Below are 16,594 nucleotides of genomic sequence, written 5' to 3'. Positions count from 1 at the left end.
GCCGATCTGATTCTCCTCCAGTTAATGCTCATCTTGCAGCACTTGGTTCTCAGGGACATCAGCACTGCTGCTTTTAGACTGAGCAGACAAAACCAGAAGGTGAATCAAGGATCTACAAATATTAAAAAAAATTTTTAAAAATCAGATTGACCAAACACTAAAACACCTCTTGCTAATAGCCTGCCTGCCTTGCTGCATCGCTATTAGAATCAGTCCTCTATTTGAGCAAACATTATCAACAACAACAAAAAATTGATGCAATTATGGTTTTGTTTGCAGAATTTTCTCTGCACCTCCTTCTCCTTCCCCAGAAGCATTTGCTTTAAAAGAAAAATACCACCCATAATGTTTCTATGCTTGCTTATTTAAGAGGAAAAATACAGCATGCAGCTCTGTAACGTTATTAGTACCTTTCCTCTTCTTACAGCAAAACACGACCAAATGAGACATGCTACGAAAACTAAACAGACATGGAAGTTACAGGTCTTTTTTCCCCCCCTTTTTCAAATGAAGTAAGTATTTTATTAGGCGAGCTCAAAAATCCAGATCACACATACAAAGAAACAAGTTTGGAAATCCCCCTCCCTCCACCCCCACTGCTATTTGCTAAAGAAACCAGATGCCCAAACCCAGCCAAAAAATGATCTCAGCCATTCTTAAGAGAGCCCACAGTGCATTTTCATGAGTCATGGAAAGCAACAACTCGTTGCTTTGGTAATGCTAGGTAAGCAACTGGTCATCCATCCACAGCCAGACTTTCAGCAGTAAGTCAAAGAGCAGACCATTTCTTGACAGATTACATCAGAGACGGCCCCAAAATAGAGCCTCGTGGCAAGTTTACCTGGCAGGAGGTTTTATAGGACATGCCACAAAGCGTGCCCTATAAAAGCATTTAGCAAAGCATTCAGCAGCCGGGATCGCCCGAGGTCCTGATCCCTGCGTGGCAGGGGTGTTTCTCAGTGCCCCACTTCCCAGCCCGCATTCTCAGAGCGGGCAGAGATGCCCGCTACGGGCAGCAAATGGAGGAGGAAGCGACAGACACAGGCAGCGATTAGCGAAAAGAAGGCAAGGCCCTTGCCCACGTTCTTCCCACGAGCCAGGGTAGATAGGAAACCTGCCGCCCGCCAGCCCAAAAACCAACACTGGGGCAGGCAAGCTTGTAGTAAGAATTGCAGGATGCTTCATCCGCCAGACCCCTTCCAACCATGGGTCTGTGGAGACGGCAAAGCACAGACACACAGGGCTCGATGCACATATGCATACAGGCGCATGAAAGACATACTTAAGCTTTCATCAGTCCCTGACCAAATTGCTTGCTCTTCTCATTTCTGTTGCAAGGTAATAACCAGAAGGATGCCAACCTGCGGTTAAGCAGAACATCGCTGTGTCTACCGCCACCTCAAGACTCATGCAATAAAGATACATGCAATTTATCCAAGCACTGCAATGGGAAAAGCAGGCTTTCAAATATGTATTTGATATATAATTTCCCTACCACCCTCTCTGGGTGCGGGAGGCTACTGCAGGTGCAACACTCAAAGCCCTTGGTGACACTCCTGAACATGGCCATGAAGATGGTGGTGTTCCGTGATGCAGCCTAGAGCCCTTCAACCATACCTGTCCAAGGCACCCATCCATCAAAACCTAGGTCTGAGGTTTTGGAAATCCAGCTCAAGACAGGCCAGGGAGGTGGGAGGTTCCCCCTGCAGCAAGGAGAGACCCTTTTCAACACATCCCATGTCCTTCCATGAACACCTCCCACCTTCATCACCTCTTGGTAACTCCCACAGCAAACACACAGCCACCGCTGCCCAAGAAGCTCCCGCAAAGGTGAGACACCAAACTGCACCTCTCTGGCAATGCATGCTACGGAAGGCAAATCGGCTTCCCATGTAATGATGAACCAGGTACTGGAAGTCTTGCTCCATCTCGTCCAAGTCCCCAACAGCTTTGGGACTCTGTGGCAGTCCAGGATGAAAGTGCAGTGTGCCACATCACCTCCCTGGGACAGCCCGGCTGGCTTCCTGAAAGGGAAGTTCTCCGGCACAGGATTTCCTGGACATAGACCAAGACTGGAACTAGCTTGTCCCCAGCTTTCCCTCCAGAGGTGAAGACAGTTACAATCTTCAGTGCCTTTTGCGCTGGGTCCAAAAGCCAATTGTTTGACCTTGCCTCCTATAACACAAACTGCAAACAGAAAACATATCCTCACCCCTTACAGCCCCATTCCGAAGCCGACCGGGCATGTAGCAGATGTTAGTCACACTGGTAATGCTGTAGGTGAAGTTGTTGAAATATTGCGATGATTAAACATTTTTTCTCTTTTTCTTGAGTCATCAGCCTGATGACACAGTGACACACATCGTGCACATCTTTAACATCGCAGCACCTTGGGGAGAGCACTGTGGAGAGCCTCAGCAAGCATCCCCACCCCAAACAATAATATGCAAGAGCAGGCATGGTTCCTCAAATCCTTCATGCTTAAGAGATCATTTCAGCCAAGCAAGGTGAAGCCAAGCCAGTCTTCAGACAGAGACCATCATCAGGGTATGCAGAAAACAACACAGTTGCCCTTTCATCGGAGACACCCATGACTCAAGTCAGCATCCAGGAGTACTTCATATTCCCCGGGTAGCACAGCCAAAAGTGACCATACCACAAGAGGGGGAGCAAGTGGGCATCAGCCCAGGCCACCAGTGAAGCAGATCATCCCAGCCAGCAAAACCAGGGTGAGCCATCCTAGCAGAAAACCGAGGACGGGGAGCGGGAGAGTGCACCAGGCTGTGTGGTCCCACATCCAGGCAGCCCTGATGGTCCCCTCCCAGCCTCCACACCCAGAAGGCTGCAACAGAAGACATCAGCAGGGCTTCCCCTGGCTGCTACCATCAGAGGAGCAGCTCCTGGGGGTTAAGAGGAGCCAAGTGCAGTGTTTTCCAGTGATAACCCAAGAAAGAAGCACGACAGGACTTGCCCCATCATGCTTCTTCCAAGGCACTGCAATCGGCCCCCTGCGGCCACCATTCAGAAGGAATACACAGCGATAACACTAAAACGACACCCTTCCCTACCCTTTTCCCTCTGGCAAAACAGAGCACAGCTTGGAAGCAGCTCGAACGCACCCTGCTGCTGGGTTTATCCCAGGCAGCAACAACATTCAGAGCTGGACCTTGAACCTTTCAATAAAACCAATGATGCAATAAGCTAAGCACAGCTCAATACAGTCTCTGTTTATCTCTTCCACTTGCCACCAGCACTATCCAAAGAGAAATAACTGAAATATCTTGCATATTTCTCTAATGACTCTTGCTACTCTGTTAGCACCCGCACGGAGGGACTAAGACCAAGGAGCAGCAAATGCATTCTACCGGTTTATTAACCAGGTGCTCAGGTTTCCCAAAAGCCACTCTCCAAGCAGTAAGCCAGCAGAAGGATTGCAGCAGAAGGATCAGTGCTGTAATTTTGTGCTGAAAGGCAAACAGAAGGCATCAAGGCTGCAGCATGAGCACCTTGCATCAGCAAGGAAAGCTCTCCAGGAGCTTGGCCCAGCCTGGTATCTTTACTGAAGGATGCTTCATCAGTTCACCAAAACGAGCCCTGCTCCACAGCTCCACACTACATCAATGCGTTGACCAGCCTCAACAGAAGCAAGCCCAAATCTCTGATGTCTGAATTCTAAGTACCGGTTATTCATCGCTTACACACTCCCAGACCGCTCTGCCCCACCGCCCCAGCCCGCACACCTTCCTCCAGCCACCCACTTCCACAGCAACCGTGTTACTTCTGCTGCAGATACCAAGCTGAGTTATCAACCCATCAGCATCACCCAGCTATAGATAACACTATCAGCCGCCTTTTGCTATGACCCAGCATGCAAAAAAGGGACAGTCCTCCCCAGGGCACTTCCTGGGTAGTGGCAGAGAGGAAGAGATGAGAGACTGAAAGGAAGGGGGTATTTAAAACAGGGTTTCTGTGCACGCACACACGCCTTTCCTTCAGTTCACCTTCACCACCAGCTATAAGAGACCTCACCCTACACTTTCTCCCCAAGCCCTTTTCCCTGACCGAGTCATCTTTATCACAGCACTCGGATTGCCCCACGCCGGGGATGCCCCAACCCTTTAACCCGGATCAAAGGCGAGATTTCCCCGTTACTGGGAAACATGCCCACCGCCCTGTGCCCACCACCCTTCTGCAGGGTCCTCATGCCTTGGGGTAGGACATCACTGCTGCCACCTTGCAGAGTAAAGAGTGCAAACAGCACACTGGAAGACATTAAATCTCTGCTAGATTTTTTTTAGGCTCTTATCATGGAGGGCGCTGCACTATTTCCAGTTTATAACTAGATTGCAATGATCTGACCTCTGCTCAACCACAAAAACCCAAAGAGGTTGTAGTGCAAAAGCACTAAGCAATCCAAATAATCCACTGTCCTCATCACGATGGACTTCCACGTACAAGGACAGATCTCAACAGATACCCCAAAGTCTTCCTCCGAACCTCTGCATCAAGACCAGCACCAACAGAACTCCTAGCACAATACAGGGTTCATTTTTGCATGTGATCCTTGGGCTAACAACTGTTACATGCAAAATTTTCAGTAGTCCCTTGGGGATTTGTGGGCACTTGGAACCCACTGTGCAAGAAACACCTTCACATGGACAAGACAAACGCAATCGCTCCAGGACAGTCCTAGTAGTGCAGGAACACTCAAAGCTTTGCAGAGGCCACAAACACCCTTCAGCAGTGTTGGATTTAAGACACTGCTACCTCCTCCGCAAAGACTTCTTATCTCACAAATTATTTTCCCAAAGCAATTGTACAGAGTCTTTTTTCCTCCGAATCATCTAGCTATCAATCAGATGACTTTTTGTTATTTAGCACGCAAGCTCCTGGCCATAGCGGGCTTCCAGAACGCCCCCATTCCACCCACCTAGGGCTATTTTTTCAAGCAATTTGGTGTTTAATCACTACCTGAACACTCAACCCATCCTCACACCCCCTCCGAGGACCTGGCCTGCACACATGCTGTTTACACAGCAGCCCACGCAGTAGCTTGGCCGGCTCCTTCCAGGATCTGGTCCATGCTCCTGGGCATGGCATGCAGCACACATTGCCAACCGGACTTTGTCCCATGAAGCTTCTATGGTGCCAAGCCAAACCCTGGCTCAGCTCCACCCTGGGTTTCACTGCTGTTGTGGCTTGTCCTCCCTGGGCTGCCCCAGATCATCTTGCAGAGTGGAGAGTATAAAATTAGGAGAGCTTTCACAGAAGTGACAGTTAGTTCTGCATAAAATGGTGGCCAACCTGGGTTAACTCAGGAGAGCAGGACAGGCTCCAGCCTACTACGGATTCTCATTAAATTCAGAGTCCCTTGGTCTCCACTAACATTTATATTAGGATCTTCCAGGGTAGGAAAAAGTGTTTGGGGAATGCATTTGGGAGCTGTACCCCCTCTTTTAGGGGGGTACAGATATACCTTTCACCCTTGACTTCTAAAAGCCTCAGAAAGTCCAGGTTAAATCCTCTGGGTAGCCTTCACAGATGTCCCAAGCACTCTGGGAACAGAAGCTGGCACCTGAGACCAGACACAGTGATGACACGCAATAGTGTGTCCCCACCCTGGGTCACAGAAATGGGGAAACAGGGGGAAGAGCTGCGAGCAGCCTCAGGGCTCGACCACGAACCCACACACGCTCAGCTCGCTGAACCCTTCCACCACAACCACTGTGGCACCGGGCGAGCTGGCTTTGGCCCAAACTCCTCCACCGCGGGCCACGCTGATGCTGCATCTTCCACCACCCTCGGTTCAGCTTGGCCGCAAGCCCTGTGGGTCCAGGGAAAGCTCCTGGAGCAACAGCCCCAATGCTGAAACAAAGCAGGGAGCCACGTACCCCCAGCCTGCAGCCCCAAAACTCTGCGCTAGCCCTGCTACAGCGTTCTTCTCTCGCTCTCCCTTCCCGTGTAATCAGTCTTCTGCAGGGAATAGCTTCCCAGTGGCTTTGAAGAGCATCTATTTTAAAGATCTTTGCTTTTTCTTTCTTGCACCATTACAGATGAGCTAGGACAGCCTGATTCAGTTGGACACCGGTGCCATTTTAGTGGGTAATGGGAAGATTACTTGGCCAGACCAGATCAGAACTGCAGGGACAGACAGAAAACAAACAAAAATGCCCACATATCCACGCTCACGCGTGCTCACTCGCGCCTTCACAGACAGAAGAGCACTCATCTTGTCCGTCTGCTGCTCGCCACAGCGTTCACCACATCAGACGAAGGCTCATGCCGCACAGGGTATGGGGAAAGCCTGCAGAGACAGCACGCTTCAGGCACAACCAAGATGACATTCGTCATCTCTGCATCTCATATCACACTCAGCAAAGGCAAACGCGGTCCTGACCCAGCATGCATGGCCACATATGGGGAACGGGTGGAGGGACCTGCCGAAAATGCCTGGTCGCCCATTTCCCTTTGTGCAACTTAAATAGGAAAATAAATAAAGTCTGGGGACTGCGAGTGAACCCGCCAGGTTCAGGATCAGTGGGCCATTTATAGCTTTTCTAAAAAGCATCTGAGGAAATAAAAAAAAAAAAGATGAATTCCATATTCCCCTTCTTATGGCTCGGTAATGCATTTTCCATCTCCCCGGTGCACAGCTGACATTCTGCACATTTCTGCGCACATTGCACTTGGCCTGTACTACGTGCAGAGAAGGGAGTGGAAGTGACTGAGCCCAGCAGCCTCCTGCTGCTGTCAGGCATCAGCGAGCCCCAGCCCCATCGCCTGCAGCTCCCCTTCGTGGGAGCTGGGCTGCAAAGGGCTCGGCCACCTCTTGAGAAAGGCGGGCACGTGGGATGCATGTCTCTCTCCTGTGCTGGATCTCAGGATCTAAAAGAGTCCAGAGATTTGTAGAGAGAGAAAACATGTTTCCCTAGGCCAGATGAATTGTACAGGCTGAACTGTAGCTGAATACCTCTTTTTCTTTTTTTTTTCCCCCTTTTCTTTCAGATGATCTCCTCAATTAGGAGAGCCAAGGTAAGCTCAGAGCAATCGCTCCCTCCTAATTCTCAGCTCTGAGGTTTGCTGCTTCTGCGCGTAGACAGGTTCACATGCTCCAAAGCCAGTCTGCGTTCACCGAGCAGTCTAATAAAAGATATCCCTTCTAACGGCAAACCCTGACTCACTTCCCTCTAGCCTCCACCAGCAGGTCTCCAACAGCAGGGCCAGGTCAACCAGTACAGAAAATCCTGCCAGCTTTCACACTGGTCCCCATGTCCAGCTGGGGAGAGCAGGGCTGGAAGCACATCACCTTCCATGCCACAGCAGCACGCTCCATCCCACTGCTCTGCTGGGGAGCCAGACACACCGTGTGATCCTCGCTGGTATCTTCCCGATGGGAAAAGTCAGAAAACACATTAAGTCCAAGCTGCACGCTAACACCACGAAGCATCATCAAGCGATAGCAACATTTCAGAAGGGATGGAGAGAGAACTGCACTCCTCCGGCTGCCAGAATTGCCAGCTCTTCACCACGCAGTCTCCGTCCTGGATGAAAATCCAGACTACAGCCCTTTGCGTGAACACATCTCCCTCATGGGCTCTAATGGCATCCGAAAAAAGAAATGCATCGCTCACCAGCACACGTTGACAGGGCAGAGCTGTGGGTTTCTGACAGAGATTTAAGACTCATGGAAAAAATTGCAGTACCAAAACCCGTTTAGAGAAGGAAGGTATAAAAGAGCCTTTAAATCCACATCCCACCAGGCTGGCAGCCCATCCAGCCTTGCGTCCTGCCTCCAACAGAGGAGCTTTTACAAGCTGTGAAACCTTCCTAAACCTCCTAGGCTGTGGAGGTACACCCCGAATCTGCAGGAGCCCTGGGAAACATTGAGCCCCCCGATTATAACTAATGTCAAATTAGGGGCTCTGGAAAGCGTACCATCCAATGCAGGTATTTGCAAGACACAGGTAGTCACGGGCAAGCCCCCAAACGCAGCCGATCTCCCACATGCCTGAGGAACGGCTCCCAGGAGCCACACTCCGGGCATGAATCCTGCACGGAGCTACATCAAACTGCATGTGCCAGACTGGAAATAAATTCACAAGGCGCCACAGAAGGAAATTCCCCCAAACCGCTCACACTCACCGAAGAAGCGAAAGAGCTTGACCCTGGAAATCCCTGGGATCACTCCAATTCCGCACAAATCCCAAGCCTCCAAATCTCAAGTGAGCCTCAGATTTTTGGTCCACGCACTGGCCACACATGCAGACCCTGCACTGAACCAGGAGTGGATCTACTTCCAAAAACCACCGGATTACAAGTCAGGAATTGAAGAGGAGGATAAAAGCAGCAGCCGAGGGGGAAACCACTCTCCAAGCTGTGCCAGGGCCAGCAAGGGACGCACTTGGCCGCCATGCATGACCTAGCGAGCCTGCTGGCGCACACCCACTCGCGTTGGCACATGGCTCCCACCTCCGCTCCACTCCTCTCCCCGCCAGGCTACAGAAGGCTGAGGTTTGGTGCCGGCAGAGCAAATCCTCCCGGAGCATCAGCCTGACTCACGGCACAGCTCCCCACGACAGCTGCTGGCTCCGTCCAGGTGGAAATCCAGCTTCCCAGCTCCGCCAGCCAGCACGGTCACTCACACCACACGGGTACCGGCATCCCTTGCCCACGGGGGTCCGTGCCCGCCGCAGAGCCTTCCTCCCCGCTGCTCATCCCACCCTCACAGCTCAGGACAGTCTGTGCAGGGAGGACTTTGCTCATGGCAAGGCTGGAGGGTGAGGCCTGGCCAGGCATTCCCGCAGCTCCCTGGCATGGACATGACGCTTTCCACCAAAGCGGGACTCAAGCGACTGCAGCCAGCAACATACCCGCGGGCTCAATGGTTTAATGCATCCCGATAACGGGACCGTCTGTGTTAGGGTCTAATCCTGGCGCTGGCTGTCAGACAGCTGCAGCAGGGACAGGCTGCCAGGCTGGCTCATGGCACCAGGCAATAACCTGGGAAAAATGGTTAACCCGAGCGCACCAACGCAAGGCGAGGGCTGTGCCGGGGAAGGTAAATCCCCACAGGGGAGGCAGGTCCTCTCCGTGCTCCGCACCCACGCACACGGCCCCCCCACGCTCTTGGGGAGCCGCTCCAACCGCCTGCTCGCCTCCCACGGCTTCCCAAACCCAGCCGAGCTACTTGCCCGGAGGGACAAGCTCCCACTTGCAAGACTAGAAGGGGAGGAAGAAAAAGCCACCGAAGCCAGACCCGGCTGCAAAACTCTCGGTCACCGCTACGAAAAAGACAATTAAAAAAAATTAAAAGAGCGAAACAAACCCGCGCACCGCAGCCCGGAGCGGGTGCAGGGACCTACCGCCCGCGGAGCGCCCCGTCCCCGGGGCGGGGGGGCGGAGAGACTTACCGGTCCGGCTACCCGCGGAGGGCCATGCCCGGCGGCTCGGAGCACCGCGGTCCCAACGCCTGGCTCGGCACCGCTCGGCTCGGTTCGGCACTGCTCGGTTCGTCTCCGCTCGGCTTGGCTTGGTTCGGTTCGGTTCGGCACCTCTCGGTTCGCTTCGGCACCGCTCGGCTCGGCTCGGCACCGCTCGGCTCGGTTCGGTTCGGCACCGCTCGGCTCGGCTCGGCTCTGCGCGGCGGCAGCAGCGGGGCGCGGGGCGGTGCACAAAAGCGGGAGGAAGCGGTGACGCGCGGCGCCGCCGCGGCCAATGGGGCGGTGGGGGGGGGGGGCCGGGCTGGCCCCGCCGCGACCGACCGAACCACCGACCGACCGACGGACCGACCGACCGGCCGAGCGGTGTGATCGGGCGGCACCGCCCCACACCGCTGGGGGGCGTCCCCGCGGCGGGAGGACGGAGCCCGGCCCGGCCCGCGGGGTAGCTCCGAGCCGGGGCGGGGAGACGCCCGCAGCGCGTCCCGCAGCCCCGCTCGGTGCCGGTGAGGCTCCCCCGGCCCCGCAGCTCGGATCAGCCCCGGTTGAAGCCCATGGGATCCCCCGCCTTTGCTTTCGAGAAGGCTGGGCTTTGACCTCCTGCGCTCCAGCTGAGGGTTTCTGGGACCTTCAGAAACGGGGCGGGGGGGGCTGGGACCGAGCTGTCCCGCTTAGGGTTAACTTGAAAAACCAGGAGATGATGAAAAACAGTGTTGAAATCTCCTGACTCCAGGAGATGAGCCTTCATGAGTTGAAGCGTTGGAGAAGCTGGTGAAACCTTGCTGCAGCGTAGCTTTGTGCAGCACCCAGCTTTCTCCAGGCGGCCAGGCGTGAAGATGGGGTGAAGGGATTGCTCTCTGATAACTTGGTTTGGTTTTGCTGCTTACACAGCAAAAGCGAGCCACAGTTAAGACCAAAGAGCGGGGGGAAGCTCTCAGCCGTTCCCAGGCTCTGACCCATTGTCACAGCTTGCTCTCCAGAACAGCTCGGGGCTCCTTGGGCAGCTCCCCAAGGGAGGTAGAGCAGCCTTGGGGCTGCTCCAGTTTACACCCTCCTGTCCCAAGCCTCCTTTGTGGGTCCAAATCCCTTTGGACTTGGTTCTCCATATGGGGAGAGCCATCGACGGCTTAAAGGCAAAATTCACCCCCGAGCAAAGGGCCAATGCGATTCTTGTGCCTGAAAGATGGATGGAAGTGGGACCTGAGTTTTGTACCAGATATCGCTCAGACTGGTGGGAAAGAGAGAAAATTCACGTAGACAATGGAAAAAGTAGGTAAGAATATTTTTCTGATTATTTCCCTGTTTCCCCATTTAGTAAATGTGTTGTGGAGAGGAACAGGAACAAAGTCAGTTCAAGATTTGGGGGGGGAGAAGAAAATGAGCAGAATCCTAAACTCAGACCCATTCCCCTCAAGTTTTTAAGGACTTGCTGCTGCAAGAAAGTTTGAGCCATTGCCTATAAAGGCAATAGAAACCCCAACCAGGGACCCCTCCTGAGAGATTCAGATCTCACATCCTCGTATACAATCGCGTGACCTATTAATGAAATCCATAGAAACCAATTCTGTATATACCAAATAACAGCAGATGGCTCCAGCCGAAACCGCTCCGGGTTCCCTCACTCCATAAATGATTTTACTAGGGCCAGTCGTGCTCTTGATGTAATTGAATAGCTTTCACTCTTTTCTTTCTCCCTCCCCCTCCCCAGAATATTTGTGCAGCTTACGGAGAGACATCCAGGGGGACCGAGCTGTTGCTGGAAGGAACCTCTGACTCCAGCTTGCCTCATCCGTTTGGGAAGCGGCGTAAGTCTATCCTAAGCCACCTGGCTTTGGGAAGGAGCTTGCCTTTCTCTGCACCTTCCCTCTAACTCTTACAGCTTTTAATAACATTCTGGGTAACTTGGCACATTTGAAATGTTTTGGCTGCTGCCCATCGGGGACGGATGTAATGAGTTCTTGTGCTGCAGATGCCTTTCTGAAATAAATCACATGTGTTTACCTTGGGAACCAGGCACAGGACTCCAGGACTTCAGGTTCAAGTATTATAAGGCACTAAGCAACAAGCAGCTCCTTTAAAACCTCCTGGTTTTAATGGGAATTGATTAGGCAAGCACCAGTTACTGCTGAAAACTCCTTCCAAGTGGCTTCTCTTTTCTGAATGTGTTTGATGCACCAGGAATCCCGCTACAGGGATTTCGGTTCCAGGGTGTTCCTGAACAATATAAGGATCGTCATGTGTGCAAAGCCTGTTTCCATTGATGTCAACAGCTCTCCGCTGATGGGTGTGCTGAGGATCTGCCCCCATATTCTGCTTCCTCGAGTTGCTCTTGAAAACATTTACGAAGCCTGGCAGAAGAACGGACGGAGGTGTGTGGCTCTGCGCATAGTTTCATGTGTCCTCCTACAAATGCCGGCTGGCAGCATTCGCCGCCTTTCTGGAGAGGAGTGAAAACCTGGTAGACAGCGCACAGTGGAGAGTCCTGGTAAAACCAGTGTGTTGCAGACAGTGGTTGTAGTGGCTCCGTATGGGAAAATAAAATAGACGTGGGGCTATTCTCTGTCTCTGAGGACAACAGGCATGGCATTCCTTGTACCCATACAGCCAAACTCTCCCTTCTCTTCCAAAACAGTGTCCAAACTGCCATTACGAAACATTCTTTGGAGCATGCTGTCCCATGCCGTGCTGGTGTATGTGCCAGCTGGCGAGATGAAAACCATGGCACACATAGAACGTGTAGATGTGTGCTCTGATTCTTCTTAGTTGACTGGTATACATGTTGGGGTGGATATGAAGGACCGTATCATCCTGATGATAATATCTTCAGCAAAAAGTTTGATGGCACAAGTGGGTAATAGTGAGCTATAAGAAAAGCTCATGGTTCATCCACAGATCAAGACCTTTGCAAATCACAGCACCGGGCTGTTCTATTTATGTTTCTCCTTTAATGACGTAAGCATTAGTATTTGCTGTGGGGAAAAAAAGGGGAAGATATTTGGCTTTTACCTAACTGCTACTATTTTGGGCTATGTTAGGGTTCCTGCAGGAAGTGAGCACAGGTCCCAGAGCACTGACCCAATTCTTCTGTGACTAAGTATGCTCCGTCTAACCTGAAATTCTCCCATGCTTTCTGTTTGATATAATATCCTTTCTTGCTTCCTGCCCTGATCTGCAGCATAAAGCTGTTGTGTGCTGTGAGATGTCTGTCAGGCTTTCTCTCCCATCGAGATGGCTGCGTATCGACGGTGGGTGAAATCATTCCTATACTTAGTTTGCAAACTGTAAAGGAATGATGCCATTTCAGTGTAAAGAAAAGAAACCAATTACTCGGAAAATGTGTGCTGCTTCACAGCAGAAGGCTGGAACCAGTAATGGACTTGGGTGGGATTTCAGCACATAGACACAAGCCTGTGATCCTGAAGCCTCTGCATGGCAGCGCCTGGGCTTGGCAGACCTGCGTCAGCTGCAGCTCCTCCTCACCCAAGATTGATTGCGGGTCTGCTGTTTGCAGTGGAAAAGCAGGTGGAAAAAGAGGGCTAGAGCTATCCTATGTCCCTCTTAGTGATTCTACCTGCAGAGAAGCCACATTTATTTTGTTTAAATGTTCCCCCATTTCCCACGTGTTCTGACTGCTGATTTGGGGACTACCTGATAGATAAACCTGGTCAGGACCCACAGACCACACGTGTCCTGAGGGGTTTGTGCTGTTCCCAGAACACGCCTGAACATATGCAGAGGTTTGCTGGGGACAGACCTTTGGGGATGGCACTTCATCTCTATCTCTGCTTCCGTTTTACAAGAACCACTGTGTGGAGCGGTTGAGAAGGGTGAGAGTCAGGTTCAGATCCCTGTTGCTGAGGGGTCACATGCTTCCCAGCTACCTTTCTCTTCCTCTTCTGTTACATGAAATGTTCCCTGGCTGATATGACCATACATTCTGCGGGGCAGACACCGAGATCTGCTGTATGAAAGCCCTCACAACCAGGCAAGAGCAACAAGTAATCTCTCTGGCTCAATGGGTTTTGAAACCTTTCCTCTGCCATGGCAGAAAACTGTTTCTCGCAAACAGCTGATGACGCCTCTTTCCCACACAACAGATTAACTTCGTGGGTTAGAGCTTGGATTTATACCCGCTCAGGCTGGGGAGGAAATCCTGGGCTCCTTCCCAGGCTCTGGATATTTCTAGCATCCACTCCAGTGTACAAGGTAGGTGGCAGCAGCAGCAACCGTATTTTAAAAAGAAAGAGTGAGTCCTGCACTTGAAGATAAAATGCGTGGACCTCATTCTAGAGGAGAGGGTTCAGAGCATGAAGACCTAAGAGCAGAGGAGCATTCCCCATGCACTGTCGCTCATCGACCACTTGGGAATACTGCAACACCCCATCTTGGCGGGGGTAGAAAGTTGCTCTGTGAAGGGATCAGAGCAAAGGGGTGCCCCCCAGCCCTCTCTGTGGCAGCATTTGTGTCCATCCACCTAGCCATCCACAGCTGTCAGGAGAGATTTTTCAGATTTTAAGAAACAAACGCTGAAGGCTGCGTGCTACATGGAGGAAGGTAGCAGCATGCAGCAGCCAGCAGTGTTGATCAACAAAAAGCCACAGATTTTAACTTGTATTTCAAACAAGCTGGGTGTGACTATGATGAGATTGAGTTGTGTGGATTAATTTTTTTCCTGGTAGTCATTGCATGCGCTTTCATGGCTGAATGTAACTTTCTACGCTGTCTTTGTTCCATGACTCACCTTCTCTGCCCAAACAGAGGGAAAAAACATCTCCAAAAAGGACAAAGTGAAAGTGAAGAGGATCTGATTTCTGGGTGGGTTGTTAAGCAAATGTCGTTGGAGAGCATTTCTCTGTGATGATTTTTCACATGTGCACAGAGCTTGGAACTTGTGTCCTCCAAACAGTATTTCTGAGGTGACTCTATATATTGTGCTGGTGAAAGGTGTGGAGCTGAAAGCCCTGGAGAGTTATGCTACCTGTCTGCAAACAGACCCAGTTTAGACTTTCTCAGGTAAGGTCAGAACTATCCCAGAATATTTATGGGCTCATCTGGTGCCTGAATATTGTGGAAAATAGCACAAGAAATACTGTCCTTGTGGTATTTGCAGCTGAAGCTGCAAGAAAGCCAAAAATTGCAGGGGACATCCTGCGTTTCTATCCCACCTTCCCAGGAAGTTCAGAGAAAATCTTGATACTTTTCCTGAAAAGAACCAAGATTCTCTACCCTGCAACTGGCTCCTCTTGAGCAGAGTCTAAGGGATAAGAGAAGGACTGAAAGAGCATGGTCCAGACATGGATTTAGGTATGTGTATCCAGCCTGCCCTGTTCTTTGTCACCACTGACTTCAGTAGGATTTTTCTCCTTAAGAATATGACCCTATTTCTCTAATCCCTCTCCTGATTTGAAAGGTAACCGATCTACAGGGGTGTAGTCAAAGCCACCCATTATAATCACGGGATTACATCTGCCATTTCAGTTGGCATTTTGCACTCCTTACTGTATTCTTGATGAAGAAGCTCCTACCAGAACCCTTCAGGCATATGTGTACTCCCACAGCTGAAAGTGAATCATTTAGGAGCAGCCATCGAGCCCAAGTTTGTTTGTATTTCTTCCCATCCACCCACGTGGAGCTGGATTTTAGGTGACAGAAATCAAGGGAAGTAGAGACTGATTTACTGCAACTGCCATCTCTCCCATTGGCCATAAACTTATCTGCACACATCAAGTGGAAACCTACAGTTTTTCCTTTACATCTGTCACGAGGGGGAAGAAATCACCGAAACAATCAAAACCTGACTATTTACACATGTTTTGTTTTATAAATGGACTTGTATAGAAAGTTGCAGCACTGTTGCACAGACAGCTCACATAAATCTCTTATCACAAAAGCCATATGTCCTCATTTCCTCATCTGCGGTAGAATACAAGCAGCGGCGCTTCGATAATTAGGAAGCTGGAGGTAAACCACTCAGCATCCAGCAGTAGGAAAGTGTATACGGGTGAAGGTTACAAAACACAAAACAGAGCAGTTTGGTTTTGAGCGGTGTCACTTGTCCATACAGCTTTCCATTGCGCGACTGTCGTTTGCGTATTCACAAGCCAGTTCCTTCACGGAGGGGATACTGGAGAAACTGGAAAGTTCTGAGAGGTGCCTGATCCTCCCCGTTCAGTTTGCTCTGAGGTGGCAGCCTGGTTGCTCAGCTGTGCTGGACGTTTATCCTTCCCTTGAAAAGGACCCAAAATCAGACATCAAAATGCAGTGAACTGACCTGCCTCTATTTAGGTCCCTTTGAAACTATCTCCAGACATGTAGAGGGGGAGAAGAGCATCCATGGATGGTCCTGCAAAAAGCCTTCTCATCGGACAGATGGCACAGTGCGGGATCCCCTGTTCCCTGCATGGAGCTAATATGGTTTCACCTTGGAAGAAGGAGCAGGAGGATCCCACAGGACCATTCAGACATTTTTTGGCTTCTCCCTTACCAAAACTTGGGTGACTGTCATCTGTGGCCCTTGTTCGGCACTGGTAAACCAAGCCAGTGTCACTCGCTAACTTTTAATTTCACCCACGTGTTTCCATAAAGCTGCTCTGAGATGGATAAAAATTAACTGAGTGCGTACAATGAGCACAGCTGCCATTATGGCATGCCTGAGTCCTTCCAATCTTACTTATTCCAAAACGGAGACATTTCCTAAATTTCAGATCAGCCAGCAATGGTGAAATGCCCTTTTGCCCAGCTTGGTGTGCTTTGTGTTAGGGGTATTTATTTAATCCATCTGAAACTACATGAGAAAGGAGAGAAATATCCCGGCAGCGAGATAAGATGATTATCTTCCTGACAAACAATAGGAACACAGTCAAAATTAAAAATAATTTGATTGCAAATAGGAAGCCTAGTAAAGCAGCAGGACTAGAGGAAACATGACTAATTTTTTTTAGCTTGTCTGAACTTACACAGCAGAGCTTTGCAAGAGCCATAACTTTGAAATATAGATCTGTAGAAAACCCATGGGGGGAGGATGGCAACAATCCAACTGCAATAGTACAATAGGGGCAAGTTAATGCAGCTGGTAGATCCAGCCTAAATGGCTAAATAGCAACAGGCAAAAGCTATTTTAGGTATAATTTAGTGGGGACCACAGTAAATACGATTTG

At 50.8% G+C, this 16,594-nt stretch overlaps 1 protein-coding gene and 1 long non-coding RNA gene across 5 annotated transcripts in view; one reads left to right on the top strand and one right to left on the bottom strand.

Annotated features, from left to right (window-relative positions):
* LOC140648569 (mitogen-activated protein kinase kinase kinase 3-like) overlaps positions 1-9,550 on the bottom strand; it is an 82,832-nt gene extending 73,282 nt beyond the window's left edge. For both annotated transcript variants that reach the window (XM_072854793.1, XM_072854794.1), the window contains exon 1: positions 9,411-9,550. The gene's annotated coding sequence lies outside the window, so the exon portion shown is untranslated. The remainder of the gene's footprint in view (positions 1-9,410) is intronic.
* Positions 9,551-9,763: 213 nt separating this feature from the next.
* Positions 9,764-15,759, top strand: LOC140648570 (uncharacterized). 3 transcript variants are annotated; one of them, XR_012041282.1, is made up of 3 exons: positions 9,764-10,710; positions 11,146-11,242; positions 11,708-15,759. It is a non-coding gene; the product is annotated as an uncharacterized lncRNA (long non-coding RNA). The 3 variants fall into 3 exon arrangements; XR_012041284.1 differs by having other exon boundaries at positions 11,146-13,643; positions 14,196-15,759; XR_012041283.1 differs by having other exon boundaries at positions 11,146-14,450; positions 14,578-15,759.
* Positions 15,760-16,594: the final 835 nt, after the last annotated feature.

The sequence above is a fragment of the Ciconia boyciana genome, chromosome 2, assembly GCF_034638445.1.
Source record: "Ciconia boyciana chromosome 2, ASM3463844v1, whole genome shotgun sequence".
Classification (NCBI taxonomy): Eukaryota; Metazoa; Chordata; class Aves; order Ciconiiformes; family Ciconiidae; genus Ciconia; species Ciconia boyciana.
Note: the sequence above shows the minus strand (reverse complement) of the source record. Positions and strands in the feature narration are given on the sequence as shown.